The sequence below is a fragment of the Polypterus senegalus genome, chromosome 4 (assembly GCF_016835505.1).
Source record: "Polypterus senegalus isolate Bchr_013 chromosome 4, ASM1683550v1, whole genome shotgun sequence".
In the NCBI taxonomy this organism is placed as follows: Eukaryota; Metazoa; Chordata; class Cladistia; order Polypteriformes; family Polypteridae; genus Polypterus; species Polypterus senegalus.
Genome location: NC_053157.1, coordinates 115,061,594 through 115,076,912, shown reverse-complemented (window position 1 = coordinate 115,076,912; position 15,319 = coordinate 115,061,594). Strand labels below are relative to the sequence as shown.

General features: G+C 39.9%; 1 protein-coding gene across 2 annotated transcripts in view; it reads left to right on the top strand.

Moving 5' to 3' along the window:
• The window catches only part of lnx1 (ligand of numb-protein X 1), a 279,852-nt gene that overhangs the window by 28,443 nt on the left and 236,090 nt on the right, over window positions 1-15,319 (top strand). The gene's annotated exons all lie outside the window — the stretch shown is intronic.

The window sequence follows — 15,319 nt, the reverse complement described above, 5'->3', positions numbered from 1 at the left end:
ACTGTGAGCTCTTGAGCAGGGGGTAGAACAAGAGTGATGAAGAGAAATGTAGACAGTGGAATGGCTGAGAAGTGGATAGTGTAGGTGTGGAGAAAGTAAGTAAGATGTCATCACTTTTACCTGTAAAGCTCAGTACAGAAGGGGATTAAAAGATTTTCTGATTGAATGTATTTAAATCCTAATGCACTATATACATGTGATGTAAAAACAGACTGAAACAAATAAAAAGATTGATTACTAGAACTAACACTGTTTATTGGCAAAAGGATGGAAGAGTTAATGCAGAGTTGGGCATCATTTGAAAACGGAGGCCACATTGTATTTGGTTTCCGGATTTAGCTGGTAGAGGTCAGAAGAGGTGAGGGTGGAGGCTAAGCTATAGTTTGGCCACTGTTTTTCTTTTTCTTCATCTTCCAGGTTGTCTGTGACTGCAAAAATAAAAGATAAATAGGTAAGCAGTAACGTTGCATCCAAATCTTCCTCTTGTGTACTCCCTAAGTCATTCCCCATTAGTGTAGTACAATTCTCATACAGTGACATGGAGCCCCTGCTCTGCCTTAACGGATGAGGGGGCACATGAGTGTGTTGTTGTGAACTCATGAGCATCTGCTCATATGGACTAGGTAATGTGTTAGGAACGAAATTATGCCACATCGTTTGATGGAATTGAAAATTATCAACCAACAGAGGGCTGAATTCAAAGACACCCTGAAAATCAAAGTGAAAAAATGATGCAGCAGGATAGCCCATTTTGCAGAAATTTCACTGCAACAACTCAAAATCATACTCAGTAGTTTGTATGGCCCCCACGTGCTTGTATGCATGCCTGACAACATCAGGGCATGCTACTAATGAGACGATGGATGGTGTCCTGGAGGATCTCCTCCCAGATCTGGAGCAGGGCATCACTGAGCTCCTGGACAGTTTGTGGTGCTACCTGGTGGCTTCGGATGGACCAAAACATAATGTCCCAGAGGTGTTCTATTGGATTTAGTTCAAGCAAGCGTGGGGGCCACTTAATGATATCATTTCCTTCATCCTCCAGGAATTGCCTACATACAGTGCATCCGGAAAATATTCACAGCGCATCACTTTTTCCACATTTTGTTATTTTACAGCCTTATTCCAAAATGGATTAAATTAATTTTTTCCTCAGAATTCTGCACACAACACCACATAATGACAACGTGAAAAAAGTTTACTTGAGGTTTTTGCAAATTTATTAAAAATAAAAAAAACTGAGAAATCACATGTACATAAGTATTCACAGCCTTTGCTCAATACTTTGTCGATGCACCTTTCGCAGCAATTACAGCCCCAAGTCTTTTTGAATATGATGCCACAAGCTTGGCATACCTATCCTTGGCCAGTTTCGCCCATTCCTCTTTGCAGCATCTCTCAAGCTCCATCAGGTTGGATGGGAAGCGTCGGTGCATAGCCATTTTAAGATCTCTCCAGAGATGTTCAATCGGATTCAAGTCTGGGCTCTGGCTGGGCCACTCAAGGACATTCACAGAGTTGTCCTGAAGCCACTCCTTTGATATATTGGCTGTGTGCTCAGAGTTGTTATCCTGCTGAAAGATGAACCGTCGCCCCAGTCTGAGGTCAAGAGCGCTCTGGAGCAGGTTTTCATCCAGGATATCTCTGTACATTGCTGCAGTCATCTTTCCCTTTATCCTGACTAGTCTCCCAGTTCCTGCCGCTGAAAAACATCCCCACAGCATGATGCTGCCACCACCATGTTTCACTGTAGGGATGGTATTAGCCTGATGATGAGCGGTGCCTGGTTTTCTCCAAACATGACACCTGGCATTCACACCAAAGAGTTCAATCTTTGTCTCATCAGACCAGAGAATTTTGTTTCTCATGGTCTGAGAGTCCTTCAGGTGCCTTTTGGCAAACTCAAGGTGGGCTGCCATGTGCCTTTTACTAAGGAGTGGCTTCTGTCTGGCCACTCTACCATACAGGCCTGATTGATGGATTGCTGCAGAGATGGTTGTCCTTCTGGAAGGTTCTCCTTTCTCCACAGAGGACCTCTGGAGCTCTGACAGAGTGACAATCAGGTTCTTGGTCACCTCCCTGACTAAGGCCCTTCTCCCCCGATCGCTCAATTTAGATGGCCAGCCAGCTCTAGGAAGAGTTCTGGTGGTTTCGAACTTCTTCCACTTACAGATGATGGAGGCCACTGTGCTCATTGGGACCTTCAAAGCAGCAGAAATTTTTCTGTAACCTTCCCCAGATTTGTGCCTCGAGACAATTCTTTTGACTTCATGCTTGGTTTGTGCTCTGACATGAACTGTCAACCGTGGGACCTTATATAGACAGGTGTGCCCCTTTCCAAATAATGTCCAATCAACTGAATTTACCACAGGTGGGCTCCAATTAAGCTGCAGAAACATCTCAAGGATGATCAGGGGAAACAGGATGCACCTGAATTCAATTTTGAGCTTCATGGCAAAGGCTGTGAATACTTATGTACATGTGCTTTCTCAATTTATTTATTTTTAATAAATTTGCAAAAACCTCAAGTAAACTTTTTTCACGTTGTCATTATGGGGTGTTGTGTGTAGAATTCTGTGGAAAAAAATTAATTTAATCCGTTTTGGAATAAGGCTGTAACATAACAAAATGTGGAAAAAGTGATGTGAATACTTTCCAGATGCACTGTACTCTTGCCACATAAGGCTGGGCATTGTTGTGCACTAGAAGGAACCCAGAAACCACTGCACTAGCATAGGGTCTGACAATGGGTCCAAGGATGTCATCACGATACCTAATGTGAAGGTGCCATTGTCTAGCCTGTAGAGGTCTGTGTGTCCCTCCATGGTTATGCCTACCCAGACCATCACTGACCCACCACTAAACCGGTAACGCTGAATGATGCTACAGGCAGCATAACATTCTCCATGGCTTCTCCAGACCCTTTCACGTCTGTCACATGTGCTCAGGGTGAACCTGCTCTCATCTGTGAAAACCACAGTGGTGGACCTGCAATTCTGGTATTCCATGGCAAATGCCAATCAAGCTCCACAATGCCGTTCAGTGACCACAGGGCCCACTAGAGGATGTCAGGCCCTCAGGCTGCCCTTATGAAGTCTGTTTCTGATTGTATGGTCAAAGACATTTACACCAGTGGCCTGCTGGAGGTCATTTTGTAGGACTTTGGCAGTGCTCATCCTGTTCCTCCTTGCCCAAATGAGCAGATACCTGTCTTGCTGATGGGTTAAGGACCTTCTACGGCCCTGTCCAGCTCTCCAAGAGTAAATGCCTGTCTCCTGGAATCTCCTCCATGCCCTTGGGACTGTGCTGGGAGACACAGCAAACCAATGGTACGTATTGATGTGCCATCCTGGAGAAGTTGGACTACCTGTGCAACCTCTGTAGTGTCCAGGTATCACCGCATGTTACCAGTAGTTACACTGACCGCAGACAAATGCAAAACTAGTAAAAAAAGCATCAGAAAAGATGAGGAGGGAAAATTGTCAGTGGCATCCACCAGTTAAACCATTCCTGTATTGGGGGTCATCTCATTGGTGCCCCTCTAGTGCACCTGTTGTTACTTTTATTAATACCAAAGCAGCTGAAACTGATTAACAGCCCCCTTCGCTATTTAACTTACCAGATCAATATCCCAGAAGTTTCATTGACTTGACGCTATACTCTGATTAAAAAGTGTTCCTTTCATTTTTTTGAGCAGTGAATATATATATATATATATATATATATACAGTATATATATATATATATATATATATACAGTATATATATATATATATACACACACACACAAGTACAGTATGTGTGGATAAATGAATATGAATCTTTAGTCTATAGAAAGAAGCACCTCTCTGTCAGCACTACAAAGTGTGTCATAAATAAAATCACTAGAATGCAATTCAAAAAATATATATTGTAGTAAGCCATTTTAAAAAAAATTGATAGAAGATTTAGTAAGGCATTTATCATATTGAGCCATCAAAGCAGAAATATGACAGAATGTTTTCTGTACAGGCAAAATAGCAAGCTGTTTTAAACAATTGACTGAATTTAAAATAGCAAACAAACAAATGGAGGAAGTCAATATTTCAGCACAGCTTTAGGTGAGACCGTGAGTAGGCAGTGTCTGAATGTGGAGGATGGGATGTTCTATTTACTCTGGTCATATTTCACTTCCTATTCAAAAAATGGTATGGAAGCATTTTAATATTACTTATTGTGCTGTATATTGTGAAAAAATTAAATGTGAAATAGATTTAACAGTATTCCCATTTATTGGAGAGCAGGTGGGAAATTTCAAAAAAACTTAAAGTACAGCTGAAGAAAGTTGTTAGTTAAGTTCATCATTTCCTCAGTAACAGCCTGGGGGATTAAGGCTTCTCTTGCAGTTTTTTGGGAATTTTAAAATTACCACCACTACCACTGTATTTAGGTGTAATTCACATAGCCCAAGTTAAAGCCCTAGTAATTTTTTTTTCTAACACTGCATATATTCATCCAAATAACACTTTCACATCTTAACAGATTTAAAATGTAAAAGATTTATATATAGATTGTGCTGTTATATAACAATCAAATAACAAATCAGAGACATAATTACACAACTGAAAAAAAAGACAAAACAAATAAACCAACACTGCCCCAAGATTTGTTCCTACGCACTCTCTAAATTTTGTAATCACTTGCAATACTGACTGGAATTAGAATTCACAGAGTATGCCTGGTTGTGGTCCCAACAGAAAACCACTCAGAGTCAGAGGCTTTTAGGTAAGGGAGACAGCAGTTTCGAGGTAAAGTAGTAATACTCACCAATTATGATGCTGAAGAGTGTCAAGGTGTTGTATGGTAATTAGTGTGTACAAGTAAGAATTTCACTGTACTATGTACATGTAACAACAATGATCCTATGAACAGAGTCCCAAAGGAATTAAACAACACAGCTCACTATCTCAATCCCTCCCCAGGACAGGACTCATTGATACTTCAAAGGCTTCCCTGGCAGGTAAGATGCTGACTGCCACTAACATTCCTTCCTTGGCTCCAACCCAAACAACTCTTCATTTTACACCTTCCACTCACCTCTATCTTCTTCTTCGTGTATAATATGGTTTTGATATTTCTTTTTTGCTCATTTTAATAGTCAAGTGTTAGGATATTGTACTTGATTTGGGCTTTTCTAGGTTAAGGATTCTGTTCAGTTTTCCTAATAGTTTAGGAGTTGTGTAATGTTATATAATGTCTTGGATGTCATTCTAAGTGCCCTTGATCGCCACCATTTTTGGCACCCGTCACTGCATGACAGGTTACGAGGTCACCTGGTAGTTCATTTCTGTATCCGATCTACAGAATTCTAAAGAACATCACAAACCTTTTGATATCTTTCTGGTTTTCCCTCTCGCTAGTGTCACACAATTTTGGCCATTTTTGCTTGAACTTTTTTGACCCCGATACTTGTCTCATGCTGTGGTTTGTTTGCTATTTTAGATCTCCCAGCTTTGACCATTTTTCTTGTCTGTACATGCATGTACTGGTCATTTTTCCTATCAATTTGCTGTCAACTGCATGTCCTTCTTGTTTACTTTGAAATCTCTTATACTGTATTCAGTCTCCAGCTATTGGACCTTCCAGAGACATACTTGTGGATATTGTTTTATTGTTACAATTTACTATTATCATAAGAAAGCTATATTGTATAACAGCAGGTGTTAAAAAAATAAAAATGATCAGGTTTTCATACAATATTGATTTATTGACAGTACATAAACATAGCTTCATTACACCACCCAGCCAGTGAGTGAGTTATTCCGATCCACACCTTGAGACATCTGACTGGTGGATGTAGTTTGGTGAAATCTGGATGGATGAACAACCGAGAAAAAGAAGACTAGGGCTAAAACTTGGTTTTTCTTTGGCTTTCAGCATTTTGATTTAATTCTTGTTTGCTCCATAAACAACACTTGTATGACATACCATGTATCATTTATATGAAAGAGTTATGTTTTTTTTCAGTGATGATCTGAAATTGCCTGTGTGAATGAGACATGTTTAGAACAATTTTATCCATGTTAGTGTGAGAACTGTCAGGGTTTCCTCTTCATTCAGGAGAACACACACCGCAGTAGTTTTCATAGTAACCATTTGTGTCACACCAATTCATTTTGATATGTTCACATTGTGACAGTAGATGGCGCTATACCAGCATTTAACCCGGCACAGACAGACACAAGAGGCACACTTACACACATTCACACTTTTTATTTTCTTCTTTAGCACAATACACACAGTGCACCAACCCACAATAATTGCTCAGTCCTTCCTTTCTCTTTTCCCAAGTCTTCTGCCGCCTCTACTCATACACTCGCAAGCTCCATCCTCTTCCACTGACTCCGGCTCCCCAAGTGGAGTGAGGCAGCCTCCTTTATACTGCACCCGGAAATGTTCCAGGTGTCTCCCAATTGACATCCGGCAGCACTTCCGGGTGTGGCGAAAGTGCTACTTGCCCAGGCTCTGGAGCTGTCCAGGCGCCCTGTGGTGGTGGCCACGGACCCCTGCCAGGTTGCATAACATTCTCCACGGCTTCTCCAGACCCTCTTATGTCTGTCACATGTGTTCAGGGTGAACCTGCTCTCATCTGTGAAAAGCACAGGGCGCCAGTGGTGGACCAGCAATTCTGGTATTCCATGGCAAATGCCAATCAAGCTCCACAGTGCCGGGCAGTGACCACAGGGCCCACTAGATGACATCAGGCCCTCAGGCCATCCTTATGAAGTCTGTTTCTGATTGTATGGTCAAAGACATTCACACCAGTGGACTGCTGGAGGTCATTTTGTAGAACTTTGGCAGTGCTCATCCTGTTCCTCCTTGCCCAAAGGAGCAGATACCAGTCCTGCTGATGGGTTAAGGACCTTCTACGGCCCTGTCCAGCTCTCCAAGAGTAAATGCCTGATTCCTGGAATCTCCTCCATGTCCTTGGGACTATGCTGGGAGACAGAGCAAACCAATGGCACATATTGATGTGCCATCCTGGAGAAGTTGGACTACCTGTGCAACCTCTGTAGTGTCCAGGTATCACCTCATGCTACCAGTAGTGACACTGACCGTAGCCAAATGCAAAACTAGTGAAAAAAGCATCAGAAAAGATGAGGAGGGAAAAACGTCAGTGGCCTCCACCTGTTAAACCATTCCTGTTTTGGGGGTCGTATCATTGTTGCCCCTCTAGTGCACCTGTTGTTAATTTCATAGCAGCTGAAACTGATTAACAGCCCCCTTTGCTACTTAACTTACCAGATCAATATCCCAGAAGTTTCATTGACTTGATGCTATACTCTGATTAAAAAATGTTCCTTTAATTTTTTTGAGCAGTAAATATATATATATATATATTGTCAGGGATGCCAGGGGCAACAACCCGGCCAGGACGGCGTGAGGGACCAGATGTGGGTCTGCGCCCACCCTGGATGACGTGGGGGCCGCCTTCCTGGTTGCTTTGGGGGCCACGGGTTGAGGGCATGGAAGCCCCACCCTGCAGGGGCCCGTGGTCACTGCCAGGAAACACCCCAATGCCTTGGGGACCTGTTGCCTCAGCACTTCCGGGGGGAAGATTTGGAAGGACGTGGCCAACGAGGGAATGCCGGAAACCACCTGGAGCACATCCGGGAGAGAGGGGCTGTCTCCCTTCATTCAGGGCTGGAGTCAGGTGGAAGAAGGACGAGGCAAGAGAGGAGAGTGGAGGCGGCCCGAGAAGAAGGCATTTGTGGCCAGGACTGTGTGTGTTTGGGGTTTGTGCACTTTATTCTGTGTCTGAGTGACATCTAACTTTGTAAATAGTTGTAAATAATAAACATGTGGTGGTGATGAATAACATGTCCGCCTGTCTGTGTCCGGGTCAGCTCTACAATATTTATATACAGTGTGTATATATATATATATACATATATATATATATATATATATATATATATATATATATATATATATACATATATATATATATATATATATATATATTGTATATATATATATACAGTGAGTATGGAAAGTATTCAGACCCCCTTCAATTTTTCACTCTTTGTTATATTGCAGCCATTTGCTAAAATCATTTAAATTAATTTTTTCCCTCATTAATGTACACATAGCACCCCATATTGACAGACAAAAAAAGAATTTTTGAAACTGTTGCAGATTTATTAAAAAAGAAAAACTGAAATATCACGTGGTCCTAATTCCTCCTTGCAGATCCTCTCCAGTTCTGTCAGGTTGGATGGTAAACGTTGGTGGACAGCCATTTTTAGGTCTCTCCAGAGATGCTCAATTGGGTTTAAGTCAGGGCTCTGGCTGGGCCATTCAAGAACAGTCACAGAGTTGTTGTGAAGCCACTCCTTCGTTATTTTAGCTATGTGCTTAGGGTCATTGTCTTGTTGGAATGTAAACCTTCAGCCCAGTCTGAGGTCCTTAGCACTCTGGAGAAGGTTTTTGTCCAGGATATCCCTGTACTTGGCTTTATTCATCTTTCCCTCGATTGCAACCAGTCGTCCTGTCCCTGCAGCTGAAAAACACCCCCATAGCATGATAGCACCGCCATGCTTCACTGTGGGGACTGTATTGGACAAGTGATGAGCAGTGCCTGGTTGTCTCCACACATACCGCTTAGAATTAAGGCCAAAAAGTTCTATCTTGGTCTCATCAGACCAGAGAATCTTATTTCTCACCATCTCAGAGTCCTTCAGGTGTCTTTTAGCAAACTCCGATAGAACTTTTGGGCCTTAAACAAACAAATGGAGGAAGTCAATATTTCAGCACAGCTTTAGGTGAGACCGTGAGTAGGCAGTGTCTGAATGTGAACCCACAATAATTGCTCAGTCCTTCCTTTCTCTTTTCCCAAGTCTTCTGCCGGGTGTAGCAATAGTGCTACTTGCCCAGGCTCTGGAGCTTTCCAGGCGCCCTGAGGTAGTGGCCACAGACCCCTGCCAGGTTGAGTTTCTAAGCTCCAGTTCCGTGGCTCCGATGTAAACCAAGGGGGATGCCGTCTCATGTCCCAGGGGAGGTATTGCTGGTAATATGTCCATTCCCCAGTCTTCTCTTCGAAAGGGTGTTCTGAAAGGACATGAGCCCCAGCCGTCCACCACAACATGTATTTCTATTTACAGTTTTGGAAGAAATGCAAATTATTTTTGTTGATTTGCTGTTCGATCTGCACAAAAAAACAATCAAAGATTTGCTCTGATTTGCTTTTTGTGAAAATAAAAACCAAAGGAAGCACATAACACAGATATCCCTTTACTCCAAAATAGATCTGGTTCTGGTTCAGAAGATAACTTTTTTGTTGTTGTTGTTGTCACATATGTGTGTCTGAGGGTCACCTTTCTGGCTCATCAGTGTAATAAACACTACACCTCTGGGACACGAGAGGGCAGGCATGGTTGCTGACAGTATTATCCTTACTTCCACCCACTGCCCAGAGATACCGCCCAGCTAGGCCAACTGACTTCACCCCTTCTGGTCCAGCAACTCCCAGCAGGGGTCATCTCATTCTGGTAAGAGCAGAACACAGGACAGAGCTCCTACCTGACAGTGCCTGCTCTACAAAGTCTTGAATTAACCATCAGCTCTACCTGGCTATATTGATTTTATTCTGTTCTTGTTATTCATGCCATCGAGCGCCTGTTTATTTTCAAGACTTGTCAGTTATTAAAAGTGGCATCACAGTTGATGCCCCAACATTTCTTTGATGGACATGTGTGTTCCCTCAGTCACAATATTATATAACAAAACATGTGATAGGTAAGTACATAACTATTCTGTGATTTTGGTAGCTAAAGGCATCTCCAAATTCTTCTAATTGTAGTTACTTCTTGGGCATGCTTTCCTGTAAACTTCCCCTCTCTAAATCTTACATTTCCAATGTTTTACATAGCTCCTGAAAAAAGCAACAGACATAGAAGTATGAAGCTCGCAGTGCAAGGCTTGGCAATGTGTATCACTATTTGAGTAGTCTGGATTTACTTTTCCAGTTTACAAAAAAAATTACTCAGTTCTCGTAACATTCAAGCCATTTTGCATCAGTGTTTAACTTTTTAGCTAATATTGCAACCTCAAACACTAAGTTCATTATTCAAATATGTAAGCAGCAGCTTAGGACTGCCGCTTCATGCATTTGATGTTCTGGGGTCAAATCAGACACCTACTTGTTGTCTGTATGGGGTCCTGGTGTCTGGGTGAGTTTTCCTACATTCCCACTAGCATGCAAGGTCATGTGGTGACTCTAAACTGGCCCTATGTTATACTTGTATTCGATGCCTCTGGGTAGGCTACAGGTCACCACATCCACATATTTGATTCAGGTGGTTTGAATAGATGAACACTCAACCTTTAGAAAATTCATTTCCAGTGCTATGTATGCATTTGTTTTTTGCATTGTTGGAGTAATCATGAAATAGACTGCCATTCATATCAGAAAATATTCCTGCATTGCAAGTTTTGTTATTAGATTTAATTCAAGATCTTCAATGTTCTCTCCATAGTAAGCTACTAGGTACAGAGAGCCGATGGATGGATTAATTGCATGGCTGGATGGAATGACATCCTGTGAGCAAGCCATTAAATGTGCTTGTGCCTGTGTGAATTTGTTCATTTATTTCTTGTTAGTCTAATATTTAATTTATATGTAAATTATCATATATCTACATGCCTGGACAAATCACTTAAAGTAGCACAATAATTTACAATTTCATATCCTGGCATTTCTACAGTTTTAATGACAGCTGGAATTGTCTGGAATCACCAGTGTGACTGAATTAAATAAGCAAGTGTCATGCAGGAGTTGTTATGGTGTGTTCATAATAAGAAATGTAACCAATTATATCATAAATGTTGTAAGTCGCCTTGGATAAAGGTGTAAGCCAAATAAGTAAATGTAAATGCAAAATGTAGCACAAGTTCCTCTTCCTGGATTTCTTCAGATTTTATTTAGGCTGAAAGATAAAGATCAGTTGTACTAGGAAGGTCTTGAGTTTCAGCTGGAATGGGACCAGTGGTTTGTTTCTGATTGGAATCAGAGAGCCATGTTTTACCTGGCAAACACACAGTGCTTATACAAAAAAATATTTATCCTCTTGAAAATTTTCCCAGTTTATTATGTTTCAATATAATATGTTAAGGTGCCTAATAAGCAGTTTTGTCAAAAGTCAACACCAAAAATGTTTTAATGTCAAACTGAAAGCAAAGCCTGATTTAATAAATTGCACTTCTTTTGTCATGACATGCTTAAATTAGCTAAACGCACAACCAAGTGCATTTAAAAGACACATACTGTAATTAGCTAAAGAGTATCAGGATAGCATGGGGATTTCTGCTTCTGCCTCATAGCTTTGGAAGACAAAAATTGCATCCTAACCTAATCAGTACCTCTGTGAAGTTCATATGTTCATGCTCTCTGGGTCAATGTGCATTTTTCTATGAGTGTCCCAGCTTTCTACCCACATTTCAAAGATGTTTGTGTGTTAAATTGATTGGTGAGTCTGAGTTGGCCTACCGTACCCTGAGTGTGCCCTGCTATGGATTGATGTCTTATTCAGAGTTCTCTCCTGTATCCAGTGCTGTCAGTATAGGATCTGGCACCCTCAATTAGGTAGGTCTAAAAAGGATGAGTGGATAACCAAGAGAATTTCATCAGTGTGTAATTAATGCCCCCCATAACTTCAAGGTAAAGGCACACTATAAATACAGATTTATGACCATTGTAGGAAAATCCAAGATAGAGTGCCATTCAAAGAATTGAAAAATCCACCAACTCAGTAAAGTATTACAAATGCAAAAACCAAATGTGGTACAACTATGCTTTTGTGTTGAAAATTGCATTATAGCAAATAAAGAGAAAAATCATAAATGGTTGGGGCACTATTATTATTATTATTATTATTATTATTATTATTTATTTATTTATTTATAAAGCACTTTAAAAACAACATCAAGACTGACCAAAGTGCTGTACAATAAAAACCCAACTAGTCAGTGATCCTTAGTATAACTGAATTGAAAACAATGAAGAGGTTTCAGAAAATGAACATGATAACATCTTCCAGACATGAGACAATACAAGTGAAGCAAGGAAGCGGTGGAGCCATTTAAAAGGGGGTTGTGGTGAGAAAGGCGGACCAGAACCCAGAAGTGATGTAATTCGTCATTCCGTCACCAGTCATCGAATCTGCAGGAGAAATGAGAGGAGAAGCATTCGGCGATGATGCCAACCCTTGACTCAGGCTTGACTAATTACCATTAGATGAGCCCTGGTCTGAGAATATTACTGTATATTATATTAAAATAATTAGATTTCTGGAGAGTCTGAGTAGATGAGTACCTAACCTTGAGAAAAGGAATTTCCTGTGTCATGCATGTGTTTTACCCTAACCCTAACCCTAAGAATATGCATTTGTGTGAGTGTGCATACACTAGACTGCCTTTCAGATAAAGCAGCATTCCTGGATTGCAACTTTTGCTTTTACTTAAAAGACAGGTGAGCAAGAAGAGGTGGGCTCAGGGGACCAGAACTTGAAAGTGACATCATTTGTTATCCTATCACATATCGTCAGCTCTGCAGGAGAAATTAGAAGCATTAGGTGACAGTGCCAACCCTCAACTTAGGATGGAATTATCATTAGACAAGCCCTGGAATTGTCTCTCAAATGCATGCGTGTGACAGCATCCTTCAAAACTGACCAAAAATGGGGGGTGGTCACAAATGCTACCAGAAGCATTACTACTCATCTTAAATATGTACAGCTGTGCATAATGCGATAATCATCTCTGTGCTGAACAAGAAATTATCGTAAAAAGGTTCACATTATATATCAGCAACAGTTTGCCAAAATGCACCTAAATTTAGGAGACTCAGGTCAACTGGAAAAAGGATTCTCTGTTCTGATAACACCAAAACAGAATTTCAAACAGTATACCTTACTGAGAGTTTTCCATTCCCACCATAAACCATGGTGGCTGCAAGATATGCCTATTATGATATTTCTCTGCAACAAGATCTGTAAGACTTAAAACAGATGAAATCAAAGTTGAAGGAGCCCATAGGAAAACATTACTGCTCAAAGGTTTATCTTACAGAGATTCTCATTTATGCTTCATTTAAGAATCAACTTTGTCACAGATGTTTTTCCTAACCTTAAAATTGTTAAAATTGAGGATTTGGTTTGAAAAGCATGGTGTATTTTGTGACATCTCCTATTAATCTTGTTTTAATTTCTCTTAAAATTTCATATTTTTACTTATTATGATCAGACAGGTCACTTCATCCAAGGTGTCTTAAAAGAGCTGAGGTACAATCGGTTATATTTCTTTTGTTTTTCCAATTGGAGAGCAGGGAAAATGAAATGACTTGCTCATGGTCACACAGTGGTTTCAGTGGTAGGATTTAAACCTACAGCCTCTGGGTTTGAAGTGTTAACCACTACGCCACACTATCAGCCTTTTCTTCTAGAATGAGTACAATCTAATTGAGAAATATAAATTAGAACAACTAATAGTGTTACTCAGAGGCAAGGAATACAGTTTTGTAATGGCAGTAAAATGTTTTATTACCACAAACAACTGTCTACACCTTTCACCATATGTTACTGAGCACAATGCAAATACACAATACTTTTAAATGGCAAAGAAAAATGTCAAGACAGTACTTGGGAAATCTGAGCCCATCATGCAACTTTGCAGAAATCTCTGCTGAAATTCACTTGTGAGAACACTGGGGTATTTTTTTCTCAGGAGAAAATTCTGAGAAGCATGACACAAAAAATAATATCTCAGTTTTCCTCCTTTTTGATCCGATTGTTGCCTCAGAGAAACCAAAAAGATATTAAGGAGATCTCTTTTTTGATTTTTAATTCCCATGGGAGCCAAGGAAAAAAAAAGAAATTAAATACACAGTAGAGACGGTTCATCTTCTAGCCAAACAATCATCTAAAACACACAGTCAAAGTCACACTGGAGTGGCTTCAAAATAAAAAAATGAAAAACGCAATGTTCTGCAATAATCTATTCAAAGTTCAGGTATCAGTGCAATAGAGGATATCCAAGCAATATACAGGGAATCTGCTGAATGAGGAAAACCAAAGTCATGCTATGAATATTAATGAGCTCCATCTATGGCACACCCCTTCACATCATTCTTTTGAGTTACCTTACTCAAATTACTCAGATTTGTTCTAGTATTTTTTGCAGAAGTTGTTTAAATATTATTAGGTTTTTCCATCATTTCTAAGTGTATTGGAGGTTAGTATTTCACAAAATGATAAGGCCAAAACCATCAAACACTCTCCTAAACACAACCACATTTAATTTATATATTTATTAACTAATATTTAAATAAAAATGACAACATGAAACTTAGCAAACATGAAAAAAACCTACAATAAAATAAAAACAGTAAACGATCATAAAACTAAGCCAATGAAAAACATACAAAGACAGGAAAGTAAAAAAAATTACAAGAAATGAATTATCAAAGAATGAAAAATTGAAAACTGAACAGGCAAAATGTAAAAATAACCATGCTAAAAACAAAACTGAAACTAGTCTATCCAAAAATGCTGATAAATGTTCAATATTTGAACATGTTTTCCTAAAAATCCAAATTAAGAAATTCCTTCAAAGCAAAGCTATAACCAATATTACTCCACCAAGAAAAAAAACCTTATGCCAAAGTGAAAACCAAAACCAAAAACAAGTCCACTTGTCGAAGTTTCCTAAGAACCTACTCGACAGTGAGGAGCTACAGTCAAGGGTACTTCTCAAATTACTTCAGTTTTGATTTTTGCAGTACCTGAGGCAATTTTGATAACTAAAGCTCATCTATTAAGTGAATCGAACAAGCTAAGAGGGAAAAAATGAAGGAAAATAAAAAAGATTGAAAACCAAACTGGGCAAAAAAAGGTGGCATCTGGGACAAGGAATGCACCGAACCCTGGCATTTGACTCTTTTCCCTGATTCTAATTTTTTGCTTTCTGAATTTTAAAACTGATCTTATTCTGTCATCTTTTTAAATATTTTACTTTATTTTTCAGCTTTACTACTGTACTGTTTTTTACTGTATTGTCGATACCTTACATTATGTACAGTACAATGTGAGCATTGTTTTAGATAGATTTTTCCAAAATATATTGCTTCTCTTACAATAAAAACACAACAAAACTTTCTCAAATCTGCCTAATGAGGCTTAAGTTAAGTGTAGCCAAAGCTTTTCTCACCAACATCAGTTGCAAGGCAAGACCCAAGTCTAGACAGAGTGCCTGTCCATTACAGAGCATGCACACTCAGGAGAAG